The 25,321-nt window shown below is 45.2% G+C and overlaps 1 long non-coding RNA gene across 1 annotated transcript; it reads left to right on the top strand.

The window, feature by feature from the left end:
- On the top strand, window positions 1–20,345 carry LOC137379258 (uncharacterized). The gene is made up of 3 exons (XR_010976779.1): window positions 1–1,033; window positions 16,947–17,106; window positions 17,188–20,345. It is a non-coding gene; the product is annotated as an uncharacterized lncRNA (long non-coding RNA).
- The last annotated feature ends 4,976 nt before the right edge of the window (window positions 20,346–25,321 follow it).

The raw sequence follows: 25,321 nt of genomic DNA, 5'->3' as shown, positions 1-25,321 counted from the left end.
AGGAAAGGGAGCGTTGTCGAGATCTCGGATGCTCATTCAGTCTTTGCAATTAAAAAAAACTGTTAGCCTGTGACCCTCTGAGTCACGAAGACGCCAGGGTTGCAGGATAAATCCAGAAACATCTTTTAGTATTCGTCACATGAATTCAGTCGAACGGCAAGGGAGAAATCTTTAATTGAGCCCCCACACCCGTTTGTTAAACAAGATCACATCCCAAAGGAATGCCTGGGTAGACCAACCAATCCCTCCTCCAGCAGGGTGTTGCGAGGCCGGTATTATCACAATCAATTCACCTATTTGTCCTGGAAAGAAACCGGACGGCATTTGGAGGTTAACCATCGACTACTGTAAACGTAACTCTGTGACGCCAGCCTGTTCTCCAGTCATAAGGGAAACACCGACACTTTTATCACAGATACCGGCTGCGTCTGAGCACTTTTCTACATTGGACATTTCGAATGGGTTTTGGAATATCTGGTGAGGAAGGAGGATCAATACAAGTTTGTGTTTACCTTTGAAGATCAAAGCTATACTTGGATATGTTAACCACAGGGCTTTCAAAATACCCCGACCATCTATATATATATATATATATAGTGTGTGCAGGCCCGCCAGGGTTTCTCGGAGCAGGACAGTTTACTTCAGTACGTGGATGACCTGCTTCTGGCATCCACGACTGTGAACTCGCGCAAGGCCCAATTGCTGAAGGAACAAATCACTTTTCTGGGCGTGTCCATCTAACTGGCCGGGAAGGCCCTGAACAACCATAAGGTTGATGTTATACAATGACTGCCTCTTCCAATATCCAAAACAGCACTCTGCTCATTCCTGGGACTGGTAGGGTATCAGCGAAACGTTATTCCTGGATTTGCCGAACTCCCGAAACTGCAACGAACTGCTAAAAGGAAAGCATGACGATATCTGCCCTGTCTGGTTAGAGCTTCACAGTGAAGCAGGAACCACACTTAAAACAGCCGTCATGCAGACGATTTGTCTGATTACGCTGGACCCGACTTAACCTTTCCACCTTGAGGTAGGTACAACCAACTAGAGCATCACTGCTGTTCTCTACCAAGATCAGGCAGACAGATTGTAAATGATCCCATCCCATACACCTCTCAGATTCTTCGAAGGGCTGAGAGAATTTACATGCCTTGTGCGTGGCACTTACTTGCAACATTTTGGGTGGTGCATCACTTTACTTATTTATTTTTTATTTACTTTTATTTAGAGATACAGCACTGAAACAGGCCCTTCGGCCCACCGAGTCTGTGCCGACCAACAACCACCCATTTATACTAACCCTACAGTAATCCCATATTCCCTACACTTGGGGCAATTTACAATGGCCAATTTACCTGTCACCTGCAAGTCTTTGGCGGTGGGAGGAAACCGGAGCACCCGACGAAAACCCACGCGGTCACAGGGAGAACTTGCAAACTCCGCACAGGCAGTACCCAGAATTGAACCCGGGTCCCTGGAGCTGAGAGGCAGCTAGCCACTGTGCCACCCTTAGATCACTAACCTGCCAAACCTCATCTGGCAAAGCCCCTCATTCGCCATTGAATCTGCTAATGAAACCAGGGCATTCACTGGTCTCTTCACAATGGCTCAGCAAATGGACTCATGCACTTTTACAGAGAGATATCGACATCATCCGTGGCAGACCAAGCTATTGGCTCAACTTTCATTCTATGAGGGAGCCCGCCCCTTGATAAACTTCAAATCACACCCAGTTCGGAAGGAACCTGTCTCCGATGCCCCGGCCATATATATATATGTATATGGGTCCTTGAATTATGTGCACGGTTTGCCCTGCACCAGCTTTGCGAATTGTTTTACCGAACAAGTAATTCAATGCAAACGTAACTGTCATTCATCACAGTATGCAGAAATTGCCACGCTCTTAACTGCTGTAATAGAAACTTCTAACCAAGCTGTAAACATTTGGTCTGACAGCGCCTATGCCATCAACACCATGTTGTCCCTTCCTCTGTACCACAAGAACGCATACTGCACTGTGGAGGGCAATCCCTTCATTCACAGGCCATTATTTAGCCTGCTCTGGACATCCCTAAAGGAGAGTAGTCAACCTTGTTTTATTGGTAAGGTTTCAGCCCATAAGAAGGGAGATGTCCATAGTGCAGGAAACTCCAAGGCTGATCTGCAGCAAAAGAGGCAGCCTTATCGGGTGACCTCAGTGACTCTTTGGATGAGTACCTGTTGTGCCTAATACGCACTTACTCTTAAAGAATCCACGGAATCCGATTGGTGAAGGTATATCGATAATTTTATTCACACACTAAATCATCAAATACAAGCTCTCACTGCTTGTACAGTTTACTACCCGTCAAGACACAAGGTGATCAGTCTCGGACTTGCGGCTGCTCTTCTGTTCTCTGAGCCCCTGGCTCAGGGTATCTTCTCGAGTTAATGTTTCGGGTCAGTGACCCTTCTTCGGTTGCGAAGAAAGGTCACTAACCCGAAACGTTAACTCTGCTTCTCTTTCCACAGATGCTGCCAGACCTGCTGAGTGGTTCCAGCATTTCTTGTTTTTATTTCAGATTTCCAGCATCCGCAGTATTTTGCTTTTATCTTCTCGCGTGTTCTTCCCCGGGGTTCTCGTACCTTCCTCAGTTTCAGCCAGAGGTTAAATCTTGTTTCCAAGACCCTCCCCTCTTACTCATAGGGGCCTGGTATGCTGACATAATGATAATTCCTTATGTGGCTCAATGAGAACTTGTTCAAAACTTCACAGTTTCCCATTATCTACTATGAGTCAGATCTTATCTAGTATCCATGACGACCCCCTTTATCTGCTACATGAAAGACAGGGTCTGGTATCATCAATAATAATCTGATGAAGGGTCACTGACCCGAAACGTTAACTCTGCTTCTCTTTCCACAGATGCTGCCAGACCTGCTGAGTGGTTCCAGCATTTCTTGTTTTTATTTCAGATTTCCAGCATCCGCAGTATTTTGCTTTTATTCTGGTATTATCAATATGTCTTATCTATACTGTTTACAATTCCTCGGCCATCTGTGTGCTGTGGCCCCGTTCTACGCATACCCGCTATGTTTTAACACATTATTTATTATTGTGTGACTAGCCCATTTGTTTTAACTAAGTTTTTATGTGTTTTACTGGGTCTACAGTCCCCCCTTTGATCCTGCAGGGCTATGCCCAAGGGATCACACTCTCATGTCTCTCACGTAGTACACTTGTACAATTACAATTTCATTTTCAAAGCATAAAGAAAGCACAATTTAAACATCACTATTACATAATCAATCAATTGTGCTCACATAATACAGTTGCAATTTCATTCTTAGAGGACATTGATCATTCATTAATTCATTTTCAGTATATACGAATAGGTTATACAATTACCCTCGTGGTACATAACTAATTGTCTATCTTTTATCGAGCAAGTTTGAATACTGATTGCCTTTAAGATAGCTGTCCAACCTCCATTCATACATCCTCTCACAATGCCTAATTAATTTCTTAAGTTGCCAAATTAAGTAGGTCACATATATCACCAGGATACCCAAAACCACTATCAGGACATGGGAGCTAATTCTAAACCAGGGGTGTATCTGCACGTTTGACCCCCCGTTCCATAAGTCTTCCTGCCAGGTAGAATCGTTTATCTCGTCAATCTCATCTTGTAGCTTCTTCGACTGTTGTTCCAGATTGTAGTACACTACAGCAATGGCTTCTAGCTCCTGTCTCACTTTACCCAAGCGCGTGGGCAATGGCTGAATAGTATATTCGTATTCCCGGAGGTAACTTGTCAAATCCTCCTTAATACTTTCTGTCACAGTTATCGTTTCTGTCTTTCGTTTATGTATGGCTGCCAACTCCATCTTCCCTACTCGAGTTGGTATTTGTGGGTTGAAACAAAACGTACTGTTGCCCAGCAGACAAGCACAGTTATGTCCATACTGGTACTCCTCCACCTTGGTGGTTAAGCAATATCTCCCCTTTCCCATATAGGCCACATGGGTTAGCCCTGACAATGCTTTCCTAGTCTCAATGGTGCAATTTACAGTGGCATTAAACCCACATTTTGATTCTGCTGTTTTATATATAGGATGAGGACATAGGACCACCTGGTTTTCCAGACTACACTCAGGCAATGTTGTTCCAACTATCTCTTTTCCAATTTCCACAACTTAGGGTAAAATATCATGGTATTTTATATAATCTTTTCCTCTTATCACCCCTATATTTTCTACTTGGTATAATTGCATCCCTAACTTATCTCTCGGAATTACAGATATTCCCAATACTACTCCAATACTCATAGATATTGTACTTACACACTCCTGACCTTTCCATACCTTAACAAGTTTTCTGAGTTGTAACCTTCTGGTCCACATTTTCCAAATCTATGGTATTAACAATTGAAGTTCCTGTATTAAAGACTGTGGCTGCGTCATTCACTAAACCACGTTTACGTCTCTTTCCCTTTATTACTCCCTCATCACCAAATTCTTGTCTCAGCAATTGTTACAGTAGTACCTTGTACAACTCTCAGGTCTTCTCAGGGCACCAGCCAGGTAGCTGGATATCTGAGATATTTAATATTACCGGTACCAACTCATGCTGTATATTATATATAATTTTGTTAGTTTTTATTATCGCAAGTCCATTTTCTGGTCCTGCAGTTAAGGCAGGGCAAGGGAAATCAATCACTTATGGCTGCTGGATTGTAACCCTGCTCGTTAGTAATTCGGATGTGAGGTGAACCGTGGTGGTTGCAGCTTCTGGCACATTTACACTCACAACCCAGAGTAGGAACTGTCCTTTTTTTTTATTTTTCCCAACACAGTCAAGCCAATAGACCCTATCACTGTGTGGCTTCACACACAGTGATCGTTTCTCACAGTCTTTATCATCGCATTCCCATACAGGAAATTTGGGGCCCCCTGGTAGGTCCCATAAGGTGGTTAATTTTGGGCATTCGACACATACCCACTGTCCGATAGTAGCATCTACAAAATAAGCCCACTGCTCCCACCGCTCGCCCCCAGATGCAACTTCCCGTAGCCCCTGATAGTTGCCAAGTACTTCCACTGGTCGGACGATGTCATCTAAATGTCCTGCCCGAACCAGTTCCCGTTTCAGCACTTGATGTTATACGGTCTGTCATTCTCCTTCAGCACGTTGATGGCTACAGCCTCAGCAGTCATCACGAGCGATAGATGCTAAGGTTTCATTCTGTTACATGTAAGATCAAGATAACATATGCTCTTATTTACAGTTCTGATTACTGTACCCCAGCTGGGTCAAACTCATCATCACTTACGCGGATTAATTGACCTCGTACCCTTTGTTCTGATGGACCACTACCCTCTGGTTTCCCCATTCGCCTCCACTCTGTCTGAAGGTGTGGTTTAAGCTGCTTCCTTTTTGAGCGGACAGCTGGTTCCACATTTAATTTCTCTGTTTTGATGCTACCTTTCTCAACTGCTGTGGCTCCAGAGGAAGTGGCTTCCCCTGGGTCCTCTAGAAATGCAAAACTTAAGTTTTCCATATCATCCTCTAAGAACTGAGGACTCTGATCCTGTCCATTTCCTCCATGGGTGGGAGCGTCTCCCACTTGCCCCATCTCCACCTCTCCTAGTGCATCTAACTGTACATGGTGTTGATGGCTATTCTGTTTTCTGAATAGTTTAAGTTGGTTCACATGGTACCAGCGTGCCCTCTCCTTTTCCATCATTACCTTGTACACCGACAGCTGGCTTTATCCACGATACGGTATGGCCCAACGTATTTTGGGGACAAGAAAGTTCCTGTCTGTTGGATTCAGACCATAACTTGTTGCCCCACATCTAGTTCTACCATCTTTATCTTTCCATCAAGATATGCCTTACTCTGTTTCCGTTTCCGTCCCATTTGTACGCTGCTAACTTCTAAGTTGCCTGCAAGTGCTCCAATAACTGATTCATAAATTTCTCATGGGTTAGGGCAGTTATCTCAGGTTCAGAAAGATCTAACCCCGACAATGTTTCTATCCCACGCATTTGTCATCCTGTCATTAGGGAATGGGGGGTAGATCCAGTCAAGCTGGATACTGTGTTTCTAATTATCATCAGGACGTAGGGTAGGACCTTATATCAGGTTGAATTATTTTGCTGCACCGTCTTTCTCAACATTCTCTTTAAAGTCCTGTTCATTCTTTCTACTATCCCACTTGACTGAGGGCGATAGGTTGTATGGAATTTCTGATCAATCCCCAACATAGTCATCACACTCTGCATCACTTCAGCTGTGAAGTGAGACCCTTAATCTGATTCTGTGCTTCGAGGCAACCCTATCTAGTAAAAACATGCTGCACTAAAATATCAGGAGTTACCCGTGCTGTGTTAGTCTTTGTGGGAAAAGCCTCTACCCATTTATTGAAAGTATCAATAATCACCAATACATATTTAAATCCTCCCCTGTATGGAGGCCCAACATAATCAGTCTGCAGATACATCCACGGCCCTTCTACCGGACGTGTATGTTGTAATTCTCCTTTCTGTGCGTACTGGTCTGGATTATTTTGAGCACAAATCAAACAGTTTTCCACATAATGCTTCACATCTCCCCCCATTCCTGGCCACCAACATAATTCCTTCTGTAGCCTCCATCCCTTGGTGTCCTTGTACATCATGACACTGATAAATTATTTGATTTCGATCCTGTATCGACACTACATATTTTCCTTCCTTCAGTACCACTCCTGTCTCTTCTGTATCTTTGACTTCCATCTAGAATACTCTTCTGGCCATTTCTCTCCCTTCTGTATCTGTTTTACTATGGGATCTTGGCTTTTTGCCTCTACCAGATCGTCAATCTTAAGCTGGGAGACTATCACTGCACTTATGGGGTTCGTGTCATCTCCCCTCTGATCCCAGTATTTCCCTGCTTTTGCTCCCATCTTTGCTAACTCATCGGCCCTCTTATTTCCTTCAGGACTCTCTTTGCTATGAGCCTTTACTTTAATGATCCCATACTGACCTTCCCCTTTCCTCGCTGCCTTTACTATCCTCTGCAGTAAGAGTGCAGACAGCAAAGATTTTCCATCTGCCGACACAAAACCTCTTGCTTCCCACAGAGGTAGCTACTCGGTTAAACTGTTCCACACATACATACTATCAGAATGTCAACTGGTGGGGGAAATGTGTGGTTGTGTCACCACAAAAGCGACCGCAGCTAGTTCTGTACCCTGTGCATTTAGACTCGCGGGTAACTGTAAGGCAATATCTTTAATCGGTGTTCCATTATGATCCTGTACATGTAATCCACATCCTGTTTGCCTAATCCCGTCCTCCACTGCAGCGGAAGAAAAATTTTTAGTGCTGGTTTGATTGCTGGCTCTTTCCCATGTACACCCCCCACCAATGAATTTGACACAAAAGGTCCCTTGAGGGCCTTTGCTGTCAAAACCTGACACTCATGGGGTTCACCCTGGTAGATTAAATTATCCACCAGCCACGTAGTAGTTCTTGCCTTTTTTACTAAAATGTCTCTGCCTTGCAAGATAAGGTCCACCGAGCAATACGATTCTGACTAACATTACCGTCCTTTAGTCCTCCGTCCACTAACAAACTGGATAGGCGTGTGTTCAGTTAGAATAGTTATGGGGCTGAGGCCGACAATATAAGTAAAATGTTGAACTGCTCAGAAGACGGCCCGCAAATGTTTTTCACACAATGTAAAAGCTCGTTCTACTAATGTTAACAAGCGAGATGCGTACACCACTGGACAAAATCGACCATGTTTTTCCTGAAGCAATATCACTGATAAGGTAGTATCTGTGGTAGCAACCTCGAGGGCAAAGGGTAGGGATGGGTCCGGCACCTGTAGCGCCGGGGCTGTGGCTAGTGCCTGTTCCAGTTCTGCAACTGCTGACGTACACTCTGGTGTCCACACCCACTCGGTGTTCTTTTTCAGGAGATCATATAAAGGGACTGCCTTTAATGCAAATCCATCAATGTGGTTCCTGCAATACCCAACAAGGCCCAAAATTGATCTCAGAGCTTTAATACCTTGCGGTAGGGGGAGTTCGAGGATTGCCTCTCCTCGCTTTTGCTCTATCTCATGCTTTCCTTGTGTTACCTCTATTTCCAAATATGAAACCTTTTCTTTCAATATCTGTGCCTTTTTCGGTTAACTTTCACTCCGACCTTCCAAAGGATTTGAAGGAGCTCCTCCAGAAGCTCTAAATGCTTTTCCTTACTCTCTGTTTGGAGTAATAGGTCATCCACATATTGGATCAAATATTCTGATCGGGAGAAAGGACTTAACCCTTTTGCTAACTGCTGGTGGAATATTGATGACTATTATGAAATCCCGGAGGGAGACACGTCCAGGTGTACTGTTGTCCTTGGAACGTAAACGCAAATTTATATTGACACTTTTGTGCCAGTGATATGGACCAGAACCCATTACTAATATCCAACACAGTAAACCACCCAGACTGTGGGAACTGCTTCATTATCGTTGCAGGGCTTGTAGCAACAGTAGGTGCTGTCAAGGGAGTGACCTTATTTAACTCTCGATAGTCAATAGTCAATCGTCACGATCCATCTGGTTTATGGACAGGCCAAATAGGAGAGTTATTAGTGGATGCCACTGGTCTTTCTATTCCCTGTTGTAGGAGACTGTCAATGACCTTCCTTACCTCTATCTCTGCCTGTTTGGGGAACCCATACTGTTTCTGGGGTCGATGATCTGGCCCCTCAACTAGGACGTCCCCTGTCATCCGTCCGCAATCATGCTTGTGAGTTGCAAACACCGAATGGTGTTTTTCAATAATTTGCTGTGCTGCCGCATCAGCAGTCATATCCTCTGGGTTTAATCACAATTCTGCTATCGCACAGATTCTCTGTGTATTGACCCGTTTGGATCATACCAGAGAAACCATGCATGTTCGGCATCTTCCAAATGCAACAAGTCACCGCATCAAAAGACAAACCTTGTTTCCTCATTATATCTGATCCCAAAATGTTCTCCATCGATCGTCCCAACTTGATGATCACACATGTATGGTTAAAATAATAATTTCCAAATCTGAATAGTAATGGTTTAGTCTCAATCCCTGTTTGAACGTGGCCTGTAAAGACAGTTAACATCACTTTATTCTGGGTATGCCAAGAGGGGTCTGTTCCTTTAGATTGGGTCAGGACTGTCCGGGAGCCACCAATATCCCACAAAAACATAGTGAGGCGGCCTCCTACCTCACTTTTCACCACCAGTTGCCCAAACGGATCCCACCCCCCTTTGCAAACCCACTCCACCGAGGCCTGACCCCATCAATCTTCCCAGCCGGTATCTAGACCAGAATTCCAGGTAACCGACTTGGTTAATCCTTCCTTGTCCAGCTCTTCTCTGGATTTCACTAACAGGAGACATAGGACGGTATTGACCACCCTCACGCTGCTGCTGCTGAGCCACCGGTCTCCTGGCCCCTTCCAAAGGCAATGGAGGGTGCAGGGACGGTACTCCTGGTTCTCCTTCCCTTATATGTCGCCGGGGTGCATTACAGTCACGAACGAAATGTCCTTGCTTCCCGCAATTAAAACATCTGCCAATTATAGGCAGGGGGGAATTGTTCCTGGTCATCGCTCTACCTCGCCCTACTTGTTCTTCATAAGGGGGTGGTGGTGGTACACTAGCTGTGCTACCCCGACCTTTCCTGGGCCCCTCATTTCTCCATACTGTTCCCGGGCCCCTCGGGCGAAAGGCGCTGATTTTGCCCTTTCCCTTGTCTTTATCTTTTTCCCATTTTCCCAGGCATCTTTCCCATGCACGGGTCATATGTCGGAGAGCTCACTGTTCAGTGTGGGTTTGGTCTTCCGGATCATAACTCTCACATGCATTCTGACTACTCCCATTAGAATGAGCTATCAGCGCACCCATCTAGATGTGTTATTCCCAAGATTAGTTCTGTCTAGTCCGGACCCATAAACTCCATTGAAATTATTCCATAATCAATTGGCAAACGCCTTCGGATGCTCATTCGACCCCTGCCGGCACTTATGGAAGCCTTCTGTGGGATCCCCTTTATTACACCCAGATGCTGCCAATATTGCTGCCTTCATTTCATCTGGGGTACCCTCGCCCCCTTGCTGTGCTTGTGGCAATGCAGAGAAGAGTATGGGATCTGAACACATTCCCAATAGTTTAACCTCCTCTTTACTGTCCAATCCGTGTCGAGCCCGGAAATGGGTTATAGCTGCAAAGGTAACGTACGGGTCCCCTTCTCCGTTATACTTAGGGACCTCCTTCTGTATTTACGCCAATTGAGTGACCGTATACGGAGCAGAATATGTTAGACCCTGCCCCCTTTGGACCCCGTCTGTTCGCCTAATTATCAATGGTGCCATAGGTAAGGCCAGGGTGGGGGCCGACGGCTCAACTTGGGGTTCAGGCGGTTCGGGATGTGGGTCATCCCATGAACCGTTTTCGTCATTATGGTACCTACTGATCTGGTCTGCCATGTGGTCCAATTAATGTCGTCATTGTCATCATCCTCCCTATTCGCAAACGCACATATTTTACCCCTTTGCGCTGAGAGTTGAGACGGTAGTTTGCTTATCTCCTGCTGACATTTGGTATGATCCACTGACTGGTAGGCCCGCTCCATCTGGGAGCGGTGCATAACTGTCATTGCAGTCTGTAAGTCAGAGCATTTCTGTTCCGCTCTTGTGAGCTGTTCCTTTGCCTTGTTTGCTTCCCTCTCAGCCTTACTGTGACTGTACTCAGACTTTTCAGCTTGAGACTGGAATTGACTTAAATGCACTACCTGTGCTGAACTAACGGCCTCTACCTTCAGGGCCCGATCACGCCACTCATTCTTTTCTTTTTATGACTTTTGCAACTCCTGCTTCAATCGTTCAACTTCACTCTCTTCATCTAATTCCCTCATACAAGACGCTATAGCAGTGGCTTTCACTAACTTAGGTGCCCTTTGGGGTTGGTGGGTACGCGCATCCTCCCAATGCTGTACCCCAATGGACCCCTGGCCCATGTACTGTTTAACGGCAAACTCTGTCCACGAGGGCATTTGCCCTTCAAATATTTCCAGAGCTCCAACTCCCACTCTGGCCTGGCCAGGGCCATAATTACTCAAAGATTCACCAATCTGATCCGTCAGACTCATAACTTTGTTTATAATTTAGTTCAAACTCAGCTAGTCTATTCAGAATAACTTGAAATAGCACGACAATTGAGTCCCTTTTCGGGTGCCAATTATGTTGTGCCTAATACGCACTTACTCTTAAAGAATCCGCAGAATCCGATTGGTGAAAGGTATATCAATATTTTATTCACACACTAAATCATCAAATACAAGCTCTCACTGCTTGTACAGTTTACTACCTGTCAAGACACGAGGTGATCAGTCTCGGACTTGCGGCTGCTTTTCTGTTCTCTGAGCCCCTGGCTCAGGGTATCTTCTCGAGTGTTCTTCCCCGGGGTTCTCGTACCTTCCTCAGTTTCAGTCAGGGGTTAAATCTTGTTTCCAAGACCCTCCCCTCTTACTTACTCATAGGGATCTGGTAAACTGACATAATGATAATTCCTTATTTGGCTCAGTGAGAACCTGTTCAAAACTTCACAGTTTGCCATTATCTACTATGAGTCAGATCTTATCTAGTATCCATGACGACCCCCTTTATCTGCTACATGAAAGACAGGGTCTGGTATCATCAATATGTCTTATCTATACTGTTTACAATTCCTTGGCCATCTGTGTGCTGTGGCCCCGGAATACTCATACCCCCTCTGTTTTAACACATTATTTATTGTTGTGTGACCAGCCCATTTGTTTTAACTAAGTTTTTATGTGTTTTTACTGGGTCTACATACCAAGCTCCTATTGCCAATGTTACTCCCACTCATCCTGTTGATCTGGCAACATTGCAACAACAGTATCCGCTGTATGATACGGTGAACTCGTGGCACACGCAAGGCAGACCCCTGCCACAGTCCATGTCATGAACCTTGGATATCATGCTAGACCCCACCTCAATCTGGAAATCCAGCTATTAGAATTAGAATTAGAATTAGAACATTACAGCGCAGTACAGGCCCTTCGGCCCTCGATGTTGCGCCGACCTGTGAAACCATCTGACCTACACTATTCCATTTTCATCCATATGTCTATCCAATGACCACTTAAATGCCCTTAAAGTTGGCGAGTCTACTACTGTTGCAGGCAGGGCGTTCCACGCCCCTACTACTCTCTGCGTAAAGAAACTACCTCTGACATCTGTCCTATACCTTTCACCCCTCAACTTAAAGCTATGTCCCCTCGTGTTTGCTATCATCATCCGAGGAAAAAGACTCTCACTATCCACCCTATCTAACCCTCTGATTATCTTGTATCTCTCTATTAAGTCACCTCTCCTCCTCCTTCTCTCTAACGAAAACAACCCCAGGTCCCTCAGCCTTTCCTCGTAAGACCGTCCCTCCATACCAGGCAACATCCTAGTAAATCTCCTCTGCACCCTTACCAAAGCTTCCACATCCTTCCTATAATGCGGTGACCAGAACTGCACGCAATACTCAAGGTGCGGCCTCACCAGAGTTTTGTACAGCTGCATCATGACCTCGTGGCTCCGAAACTCGATCCCCCTACTAATAAAAGCTAACACACCATATGCCTTCTTAACAGCCCTATTAACCTGGGTAGCAACTTTCAGGGATTTATGTACCTGGACACCAAGATCTCTCTGTTCATCTACACTACCAAGAATCTTCCCAAGAGCCCAGTACTCTGCATTGCTGTTACTCCTTCCAAAGTGAATCACCTCACACTTCTCCGCATTAAACTCCATTTGTCATCTCTCAGCCCAGCTCTGCAGCCTATCTATGTCCCTCTGTACCCTACAACACCCTTCGACACTATCCACAACTCCACCGACCTTCGTGTCATCCGCAAATTTACTAACCCACCCTTCTACACCCTCATCCAGGTCATTTATAAAAATGACAAACAGCAGTGGCCCCAAAACAGAACCTTGCGGTACACCACTAGTAACTAAACTCCAGGATGAACATTTGCCATCAACCACCACCCTCTGTCTTCTTTCAGCTAGCCAATTTCTGATCCAAAGCTCTAAATCACCTTCAACCCCATACTTCCGTATTTTCTGCAATAGCCTACCGTGGGGAACCTTATCAAGCGCCTTACTGAAATCCATATACACCACATCCACGGCTTCACCCTCATCCACCTGTTTGGTCACCTTCTCGAAAAACTCAATAAGGTTTGTGAGGCACGACCTACCTCTCACAAAACCGTGCTGACTATCTCTAATGAACTTATTCTTTTCAAGATGATAATAAATCCTATCTCTTATAACCTTTTCCAACATTTTACCCACAACCGAAGTAAGGCTCACAGGTCTATAATTACCAGGGCTGTCTCTACTCCCCTTCTTGAACAAGGGGACAACATTTGCTATCCTCCAGTCTTCCGGCACTACTCCTGTCGACAATGACGACATAAAGATCAACAACAACGGCTCTGCAATCTCCTCCCTGGCTTCCCAGAGAATCCTAGGATAAATCCCATCTGGCCCAGGGGACTTATCTATTTTCACACTTTCCAAAATTGCTAACACCTCCTCCTTGTGAATCTCAATCCCATCTAGCCTAGTAGGCTGTATCTCAGTAATCTCCTCGACAACATTTTCTTTCTCTACTGTAAATACTGACGAAAAATATTCATTTAACGCTTCCCCTATCTCCTCTGATTCCACACACAACTTCCCACTACTATCCTTGATTGGCCCTAATCTAACTCTAGTCATTCTTTTATTCCTGATATACCTATAGAAAGCCTTAGGGTTTTCTTTGATCCTATCCGCCAATGACTTCTCGTGTCCTCTCCTTGCTCTTCTTAGCCCTCCCTTTAGATCCTTCCTGGCTAGCTTGTAACTCTCAAGCGCCCTAACTGAGCCTTCACGTCTCATCCTAACATAAGCCGCCTTCTTCCTCTTGACAAGCGCTTCAACTTCTTTAGTAAACCACGGCTCCCTCGCGCGACAACTTCCTCCCTGCCTGACAGGTACATACTTATCAAGGACACGCATTAGCTGCTCCTTGAATAAGCTCCACATTTCGTTTGTGCCCATCCCCTGCAGTTTCCTTCCCCATCCTACACCTCCTAAATCTTGCCTAATCGCATCATAATTTCCTTTCCCCCAGCTATAATTCTTGCCCTGCTGTATATACCTGTCCCTGCCCATCGCTAAGGTAAACCTAACCGAATTGTGATCACTATCGCCAAAGTGCTCACCTACATCTAAATCTAACACCTTCATTACCCAGTACCAAATCCAATGTGGCATCGCCCCTGGTTGGCCTGTCAACATACTGTGTCAGAAAACCCTCCTGCACACACTGGACAAAAACAGACCCATCTAAAGTACTCGAACTATAATATTTCCAGTCAATATTTGGAAAGTTAAAGTCCCCCATAACAACTACCCTGTTACTCTCGCCCCTGTCGAGAATCATCTTCGCTATCCTTTCCTCTACATCTCTGGAACTATTTGGAGGTCTATAGAAAACTCCCAACAGGGTGACCTCTCCTCTCCTGTTTCTAACCTCGGCCCATACTACCTCAGTAGACGAGTCCTCAAACGTCCTTTCTGCCGCTGTAATACTTTCCTTCATTAACAATGCCACACCCCCCCCCTCTTTTACCCTCTTCTCTGTTCTTACTTGAAACATCTAAATTCCGGAACCTGCAACATCCATTCCTGCCCCTTCTCTACCCATGTCTCCGAAATGGCCACAACATCAGGATCCCAGGTACCAACCCATGCTGCAAGCTCACCCACCTTATTCCGGATGCTCCTGGCGTTGAAGTAGACACACTTTAAACCAAGTTCTTGCTTGCCAGTGCCCTCTTGCGTCCCTGTAACCTTATCCCCTACCTCACTACTCTCAACAGCCTGTACACTGGAACTACAATTTAGGTTCCCATTCCCCTGCTGATTTAGTTTAAACCCCCCCGAAGAGCACTAACAAATCTCCCCCCCCCAGGATATTGGTACCCCTCTGGTTCAGGTGAAGACCATCCTGTTTGTAGAGGTCCCACCTACCCCAGAAAGAGCCCCAATTATCCAGGAAACCAAAACCCTCCCTCCTACACCATCCCTGCAGCCACGTGTTCAACTCCTCTCTCTCCCTATTCCTCACTTCGCTAGCACGTGGCACGGGCAACAACCCAGAGATAACAACTCTGGTTGTTCTCGCTCTAAGCTTCCACCCTAGCTCCCTGAATTTCTGCCTTAAATCCCCATCTCTCTTCCTACCTATGTCGTTGGTGCCTATGTGGACCACGACATGGGGCTGCTCCCCCTCCCCCTTAAGGATCCCAAAAACACGATCCGAGACATCACGTACCCTGGCACCTGGGAGGCAACACACCAACCGTGAGTCTCTCTTGTTCCCACAGAACCTCCTATCTGTTCCCCTAACTATGGAGTCCCCAATGACTAATGCTCTGCTCCTCTTCCCCTTTCCCTTCTGAGCAACAGGGACAGACTCTGTGCCAGAGACCTGCACCCCATTGCTTACCCCTGGTAAGTCGTCCCCCGCAACAGTATCCAAAATGGTATACCTGTTGTTGAGGGAAACGGCCACAGGGGATCCCTGCACTGCCTGCTGGTTCCCTCTCCTTCCCCTGACGGTAACCCATCTACCTTCTTCTTTTACCTGAGGTGTGACTGCCTCCCTATAACTCCTGTCAATAATCCCCTCCGCCTCCCGATGTCATTAATGTCACAAAAATCAACAGATACCTTTCCAGTGATGTGTATTCTACTTGCAGTGGTGAAGGAACTGTCATTCTTTTTTCACTCTTGCATCTTGGGGATGGGGACTCTATTCGGCTGATGCAACTTTTTAAAAGCTCACTAAACTTGCATGGTAGCATAACATGAAAGGGACATCAGATTCTACAGTTTCACTGTGTTTGGTGTGTCTACAACATAACCCCGCCCTCCCCCTCGCCTCCAACATCACCAACACAAATCGGGCTGTCCTCCAGAGTACCCCGCTGCCAGAGGGACCCTGGACACATTTTCAAATTGGTTTCATCAGACCCTGCCCAAAACCCAAGGGAATCATGCCTATGCCCTTGTCGTGGTGCAGCAGTTTACTAAATGGAGTGAAGGTTCCCCTGCAGATCTAATATTGCAATCACTACTGCCGAAAGGTTATTGAGTGAGGTGATGTGTAGGTAGCGAGTGTCATTGCAGATCGATAGTGATGAGGGTTCACATTTTACTGAAAAATCTTTCACCCATCTGCAAGAAATAATGGGGATAAAACATAAGTTAAACATCTCCCACCACCAACACCCCCACCCAGTTTTTGTTGTGGTGGAGAGGGGTAATAGGACCGTGAGAATGATGTTGAAGAAACTATGTGCCGACCACCCCACTCAATTGGCGAGTATGCCTCCAACGTGTCTAATGGTGATCCGCTCGACCCCACACAAAACAACGGGGGTATCACCATATCAGACTATGACCAGGAGACTGATGAGAACCTGACCTTGCCATGCATGAGCCCTCTGCTACAAAGGCTATGTAGTTCTAAGTGGTTGGAAAAGGTAATAGTGTACACAAATCAGATGAATCAGTTTGTAGCACAAATTCTGAGGAAGTCAAAGAAGCAGATCAAGAAATACTGCAGCAAGAAGGTGCGATCATTTCAGTAACAAGTGGGAGACATGGTTATGGTCCTGAATTATGGCAAAAAGGAGCATGTCATTGGGCAGTAGCCAATTGTGGACCGCTTGAGTCCCATAGTCTATTTGTCTCATTTCCTGGGGGGTGGGGGGGAAGAGGTTCAAAGTACACAAAGTAACATCATATAAATCAGCTGAAATCTGTGAAAGAATAAATACTTCATTGATCTATTGCAGGAAGGCCTGGAATAACCGGACAATCAAGATATACAATGAGATCGCCTCTCTGCTGGATGGATGTTGGACTATTACTCATTTGGACTACGTTGGTATAAGATTCAACTCTGCAACGCGTAACTGCACATGATGACCAAGGGAATCAAGAGAATGTGAACCTGTGAGCGAGCTGCAACATGATAGTTTACTGTAATCGGTGTATTACATTTCTGAAATGTTAACTCTGTTTCTCTCTCCACAGACGCTGCCAGACTTGCGTATTTCCAGCACTTCCTGTTTTATTTGTTAATGGAGGTGAATTCTACGGGAGCAGCTGATAGAGGCCGAAGGAAGAGAAGGCTTTGGGAGTGGGTAGATATCGGGGCCACTGCGGGACAGCTGCCTGGAATAAAATAGACATTGAGGATATGTGGGAACACAATGAGGCCATAAGGAGACAATTAAAGGAGATTTTAGCAGGAATGAATGAAGAGGGCAAAAATATAATTCACAAATTATCTCAGAACCTGCTGGCAGTTAGGAATGAGGTGAAGATATTCTCACAAATCCAGGATCACATCAATGCAATGACAAAGGGTAAAGGAGAAACTGAAGGGAATATATCTAAGGCTATTGGTTGCTCAATTTATGGAAGCTATGATGTTCGAAAAGATAATGGCTGGCCTTGATGATATTGGGAATAATCGGATTCCATCCTTATGAATGACAGTATGATCAGGGGTTGGTTCACAGACCTTAACCACACCAAAGTGGCCAGGCAGCATGGACTGTTCTATTCAGTGAAAGTGATTAAGGACTATGGGAATAAAACCGATAGCCCGGTAGTGTTAAGATTGCCATGCTGACAAATAGAGCATGAATGGAAGGTATTTAGAGGAAAGTCTTCAGAAGAAGGAATTTTCCTCCACACAAGATCAGGGGGCAGGTTGTTCAACCTTGCCCCTCTTAGAGCGAAGACCAAAGTATGGAAAGTCCTCATCAGGGAACTCCTCTTTGCTGACGATGATGCATGAACAACCCACACAGAAGAGTGTCTGCAGAGACTCATTGACAAGATTGTGGCTGCCTGCAATGAATTTGGCCTAACCATCAGCCTCAAGAAAATGAACATCATGCGACAGGACGTCAGAAATACTCCATCCATCAATATCTGCAACCACTCTCTGGAAGTGGTTCAAGAGTTCACCTACCTAGGCTCAACCATCACCAGTAACCTGTCTCTCAATGCAGAAATCAACAAGCACATGGGAAAGGTGTCCACTGCTCTGTCCAGACTAGCCAAGAGGGTGTGGGACAATGGCACACTGACACGGAACACAAAAGTCCGAGTGTATCAAGCCTGTGTCCTCAGTACCTTACTCTATGGCAGCGAGGCCTGGACAATGTACGTCAAGAGCGAAGTCTATTTCATCTTCGCTGCCTCCGGAGAATCCTTGGCATCAGGTGGCAGGACCGTATCTCCAACGCAGAAGTCTTCGAGGCGGCCAACATCCCCAGCATATACACCCTACTGAGCCAGCGGCGCTTGAGATGTCTTGGCCATGTGAGCCACATGGAAGATGGCAGGATCCCCAAGGACACTTTGTATAGCGAGCTTGTAACTGGTATCAGACCCACCGGCCATCCATGTTTCCGCTTTAAAGACGTTTGCAAATGCGACATGAAGTCCTGTGACATTGATCACAAATCGTGGGAGTCAGTTGCCAGTGATCGCCAGAGGTGGAGGACAGCCATAAAGGCGGGGCTAAAGGGTGGCGAGTCAAAGAGATTTAACAGTTGGCAGGAAAAATGACAGAAGTGCAAGGAGAGAGCCAACTGTGTAACAGCCCCGACAACCAATTTTATCTGCAGCGCCTGTAGAAGAGTCTGTCACTCTAGAATTGGCCTTTACAGCCACTCCAGGTGCTGCTTTACAAACCATGGACCACCTCTAGGTGCTTACCCATTGTCTCTCAAGACAAAGAGGCCAAAGAAAAAGAAGAATTGGGACAATAGACCAAGATATCCACCCCTCGTATGAAACCTCTCTGCCAATTTTGATCAAACGCAATCTAATCTGGTACAGCCTAAACATCGAGTGCTGCTCAAAAAGAAAAGAAGTTTACATATGCCGCTGTGACATTTGGAACCCAGGTTGACCTGTGTGTGGGTTCACCCTCGACTAGGAACTACTAGTATGCAATAAGAATGTCCAAAGGTGGGGTGAAAGTAGTGCAAAATGAGTCCACCTTCAGATGGGGATGTATTGTCACCACTAATGCCCAAACAATGAGGTATGGAGGGGAGGAGTATCCTATTATGGAACCCACCTTTTGTTTCAAGCCCATCCAGATGACCATAATAGGAGGCGACGTCCTGCTCCCCATGTCAATACATAATGTGACCGAACTGACAATCAATTCCACCATGCAGGCTGAAGCCCTCAAAGCTATCGTGAGCTTTGGACATCCCATACCTCCATATCTCTTAGTCTATGATCAATCATCGAGAGGGCTACCATCTCACAGAATCACTTGGTAAAAATGATGCAAGAAAACATCCAAAGAAGGAAGAAAATAGAACTATTAGGAGAACAATCATGATGGACTGCTATGTATAATGTAGGGAAACACCCATGGCTCTGAACCTTGTTCCCGCTCGTGGTATTGACCCAAGCAGTAGTGCTAGTAGTAGGAATTTTTATGCTTTACTATCTGAGACAACTTGTATGAAAAGTGAGTCACAAAACGTGTAGTTTAGAGTTCACAGTTTTGCTTAAAAATAATCAATGAGGGGTTGATATGTCTATCTCCCTTCAAGGTGGGGAATTGTTGGAAATTAAATATACCTTACAAAATTTCTTAGTTTATTAGGATAAGTATAATGAGGACATACTATAAACTAATATCAAGTAGAGGAATAACCAGAAGTAAAGCCAAGTTTCAAACTATGTGTGTCAGAAAAAAGACCTTGCAGACTTTAACTGCGTGTGTAGGCTGAAAACACAAAATGTTCTGGGACTGCTAAGAGATAAGCGACTGAAAGAATGAAGCAGACTGAGATAGCTGATACTGAGATGAATGAAGAAGTCATGATAGGGTCCGTCTGCTCTGGTGAAACACCAGAGTAATGAGCACGAATGGGAACCAGGAGGGGTTAATTGGATCAGAGTCAGGATAAAAGAGACCCTCCCGATCAAGTCAGTGCGACGGAGAAGACAGAACCAAGAAGTCAAGGAGAGACAGAGAGAAATCTGAAGACTAAAAGCTGCAGGGAAAAGATGTATGCTCTTCCATCCAGAACTAATACAGGAGGTATATAGCCCATGTTGGACTGTAAATCGCTGCCTGAGTTTATTACTTTAGTTTGAGTAAAACTTAATCAACTTGTTCTGACTTTGTCTCAATAAAGTAGATTCACAACTGAACTTTTGTCATGTCCAGACCTGTTGTAAGGGGTTAACTCCTTGCAGTTAACAGATTACAGCTTAGACCAGGTCTTGTGATTTACCCACTTTCAAGGATGCTACAACAACCAGGTGAGAAAGAGATCTCGAGGTTCCCTTTCAGCCTTCGTCTGATCTCACAGTAACAGGGTTTTGTTTTAAACACATTGTGTTTTAGCTCCCCCTTGCTGAATCCTTTTTCACTGCTTTCCAATTATAAGGCAAAGGAATGAGCACAAACAGGCTTTCTTCGGTTTAAAGAAGAAAAGTGAAATTTATTAAAACTTGAACTAAAAACTCTAATTCGGTTAATGCCTACGGATACATGCCACGCCCCACGCTAGCGTGCATATGTGATACATACATGCAAATAGAGGCAGAAAGGAGCAGGAGAAAAGATGAAGTGGAGGCAATCTCTGAGGAGGGTTTTTTGTTCCTGTGCTTCGAGCTTGCTATAGTCCTTGATTGTAGATATGATCTTGCTTTTTGTTGGGGCCTAGTATTCTTCTTAAATCTGGTTCACTGTAGGAGACCCTTCTCTCTTGGGGTTCATGTGTCTTCAATGGTTTTCAGTTTTGTGGGAAAGAGATGGAAGCAGACAGGAGAGGCTGCGGCAAGCCAGCCACGAGAGATCTTGTCAGTCCAGGAGCAAACAGCTTTCTGAGTTCAAATTCTGAGTGGCAAGTGGAAAAAAAACCTGCAACAGTCAATTAGTCATGTGACTAAACTGGTCTGACCATGTTTGTTTGTGTATTTGGCCATCTTACCAGTCAACCTGGAATGCTAGCTCCACCACCTTCTACTTCTGGTAATCAAAAGTCCATTGTGGATTGAATGTATCAGGGAATGGTCTTTTGTCCCTTTTAAGCACTGTCTGTAAACATGCAAATGTCTTTCCAGTCAATGATCTGGTGTTTCTTTCTTTTAAAAAAACAAGTTCTTTCTTGACTCAAGTAACAGTTTAAAAATCAATGTTTATGTGGAGAAATTAATCTGCCTCATTCTTGGCAGATGGGGGCCTGCATGACAATACTAAACACCTTAATATTTCCTCCCTCACCACATTTATCCCATCCAATATTTCATATTCCTCCTCCTCCTAAACTACAATGTCTGCTTTGTCATGCTCTTTTGTGAAAATGGACACAGAGTATTCATTAAGAACAATACCCATGTCTTGCATCTTCATTCAAAAGTTCACTTTTTGGTGTCTAAATGGTCCTACTCTTTCCTTGCTTATCCTCTTACTCTTTATATATTTATAAAACTTTTTTGGGTTTTCCTTGATTTTCCTTGCTCCTATTTTTGATGCCCTCTCTTTCCTAATTTAGATTAGAGAAATAGTATGTGAAATTGGAGATAGGGAGAGATTGGGAATGTGGTGTGTCTGAGAGTTTGGGAGTGATGTGTGAGATTGGTGAGGGGGAATGTGATGTGTCAGAGAGTACAGAATGGTGTGTATTGCAGATCCTCCAATCTGAGAGGTATCCAGGCCCTAGCCCACAAGCTTCCGTGGTGTTCCATTGACATACTGAAAGGAAATTGAAACAAGGTGGCCTGGTGTGTCACCGATATGTCAGATGACACACATCCTGTTGGAATTGAACACATGGTTCATGCCCACCATTTTGGAGATGTGGTAAACCAATGGTGCCTGAAAAACAGGGGCTATGTGCCCAATTCCTAGATCAAAACCTTTGAGAATAAACAGTTAAAACCTTTAATCTCCTGGATTCCCCTGTGATACTGAATTCAGACACCCCTGCCCTATGTTCCAGCATCACCTGAAACCAGACAGCTTTGCTAAATAGTTATGCCTGTCTTTTTGTGGGATATGTCGAGCATTCTTTGTTCCAGTCCTACTCAGGCCCCCTCCCCCAACTCTTTTTCCGGTACATTGATGACTGTATCGGTGCCGTTTCCTGCTCCCGCCCCGAACTCGAAAACTTTATCAACTTTGCTTCCAATTTCCACCCTTCTCTCACCTTTACATGGTCCATCTCTGACACTTCCCTTCCCTTCCTCGACTTCTCTGTCTCCATCTCTGGGGATAGGTTGTCTACCAATATCCATTATAAGCCCACTGACTCCCACAGCTACCTCGACTACACTTCTTCACACCCTACCTCCTGTAAGGACTCCATTCCATTCTCCCAGTTTCTCCGTCTCCGACGCATCTGCTCTGATGATGCTACCTTCCATGACGGTGCTTCTGATATGACCTCCTTTTTCCTCAACCGAGGATTTCCCCCCACTGTGGTTGACAGGGCCCTCAACCGTGTCCGACCCATTCCCCGCACCTCTACCCTCACCCCTTCCCCTCCCTCCCAGAACCGTGACAGGGTTCCCCTTGTCCTCACTTTTCATCCCACCAGCCTCCATATCCAAAGGATCATCCTCCGCCATTTTCGCCACCTCCAGCGTGATGCCACTACCAGTCACATCTTCCCCTCCCTTCCCCTGTCAGCATTCCGAAGGGATCGTTCCCTCCGCGACACCCTGGTCCACTCCTCCATTACCCCCACCACCTCGTCCCCGTCCCAGGGCACCTTCCCTTGCAATCGCAGGAGGTGTAATACCTGCCCATTTACCTCCTCTCTCCTCACTATCCCAGGCCCCAAACACTCCTTTCAGGTGAAGCAGCGATTTACTTGTACTTCTTTCAATGTAGTATACTGTATTCGCTGCTCACAGTGTGGTCTCCTCTACATTGGGGAGACCAAACGCAGACTGGGTGACCGCTTTGCGGAACATCTCCGCTCAGTCCGCAAGCAGGACCCTGAGCTTCCGGTTGCTTGCCATTTCAACACTCCCCCCTGCTCTCATGCTCACATCTCTGTCCTGGGATTGCTGCAGTGTTCCAGTGAACATCAACGCAAGCTCGAGGAACAGCATCTCATCTACCGATTAGGCACACTACAGCCTGCCGGACTGAACATTGAGTTCAATAATTTCAGAGCATGACAGCCCCCCACTTTACTTTCATTTTTAGTTATTTTTTCTTCCTTTTTTTTTGCATTCCTTTTTACATTTTTTGCATTTATTTCATTTCATCTTAGTTTGTTCAGTTTGCTTACCCACTGTTTTTTTCAGGTTGTTTTTCTTCAGGTTTGCACTTGCTGATGTTCTATATTCAGTATATTCACACCTAATCTGTACTAATGCTTTGTCTTTCAAAACACCATTAACATATTGTTTGCCTTTGCTCTGTGACCTTTTGGTCAGCTATGTGGCCTGGTCCAATCTGCACCTTCTCCTTTGTTATCTCTTGCCCAACCCCCACCTCACTTGTTTATAATCTGTGACTTTTCTAATATTTGTCAGTTCCGAAGAAGGGTCACTGACCCGAAACGTTAACTCTGCTTCTCTTTCCACAGATGCTGCCAGACCTGCTGAGTGAATCCAGCATTTCTTGTTTTTGTTTCAGATTTCCAGCATCCGCAGTATTTAGCTTTGCTAAATTGCTGCTCCCAATCCTGGGAGACCCCAGAGTCTCCCCAGAGCCTCCAGACCCTCCGCAGTACCTACAGACCCTCAACAGGCCTTCCAGTGTCACCTGTATGGAATAAAACTGTCTATTATCATTAGACTTCACTTTATCTAATATCATATTTTGAAAATTTCAACATTCAGAGATCACCATCTTCATATCTTAACAATCAGAATATTAATAACCACTCTGCACAGAAACAAATCAATTACTCCTGGATAAACAGCATAATTCATAATGTAACAAACATGTAAGAACATTAAAAATCTGCTAATATATTTCAGTTTTTGCAGAAGTGTTCTGCCATGAGGCTGAATTTCTGCCATGAACCTGGGGTTTGAGATTTGCTCTGAGGTCACGGCCAGCAATACAGTCTAACATGTATCTAGCTACCTTGTACAATGCTCCAGATATCCTGCTGAATCCTGCAGAGGAGTTTTACCAGAATGGTACCAGGGATAAAAGACATCAGATATGTGAAGAGATGAAACTGGGATTGTTCTCCTCACAGCAGAGAAGGCTAAGGGGAGATTTTATATAGGCGATCAAAATCTTGAAATAAGGAGAAACTGTTTCCTGTGGCAGAAGGGTCATTAACCAGAAGATACAGATTTAAAGGTAATTGGCAAAAGAACCATAGGTGACAGGCAGAGACAATTCTTTTTAAACCAAGGCAGTTTTTATGATCGGTGTTGGAAACAGATTTAATAATACATTTCAAAAGGGATTTGATAAATACTTGAAGGGGAAAATTTGTAGGGCAGTGGAAAAGAGCAGGGTAGTGGGACTACTTGAATAGCCCTTTCAAAGAGCTGGGACAGGCCCGATGGGCCAAATGCCTTCTTCAGTGTTGTCTGATGCTATAATTCCATGAGTTGCCCAATTAACTTGGCCTTACTGAGAGATTCTGCACCGATCACCCACCCACATTAGTGCTTCCTGGTCACCCACCCACATTAGTGCTTCCTGGTCACCCACCCACATTAGTGCTTCCTGGTCACCCACCCACATTAGTGCTTCCTGCCCCAATTGCTCACCTATCCCAAATGCTTTCCAGCTTGCCCACCAGCCTGTGCAGAGTTAATTTCTCTCCCACATACTTACCCATCCATCGACCTGTAGAACCTGCGTACTTACCAACCAGACTTATCTCTCCAACCATACTGCTTCTTAATGTCCCGGAAGGCTGACCCCAGAGCTTTGTACCACTGGGATATATGAAGCCGCACCAGGGCTTGACGCCTCCCAAGTTGACCACCGTAGCTCTCATGAATTCTTTTTCTCTCCTTGACACACTTTCTACCATGAATTTCAATGAATATTTCCTTTAATGCAGGCTCATTATATATGATTCTTCCATTTCCTTACCCAGGTCACTGTACATCTCTCTGGTTTCTTTCAGCAATGTATTACTGGGCTGGTTCTTCCCGGCTGCTAATGATAAGAAGTGAGGTAGAAACG

The sequence above is a fragment of the Heterodontus francisci genome, chromosome 17, assembly GCF_036365525.1.
Source record: "Heterodontus francisci isolate sHetFra1 chromosome 17, sHetFra1.hap1, whole genome shotgun sequence".
Taxonomy (NCBI): Eukaryota; Metazoa; Chordata; class Chondrichthyes; order Heterodontiformes; family Heterodontidae; genus Heterodontus; species Heterodontus francisci.
This window is presented reverse-complemented; position numbering and strand designations above follow the sequence as displayed.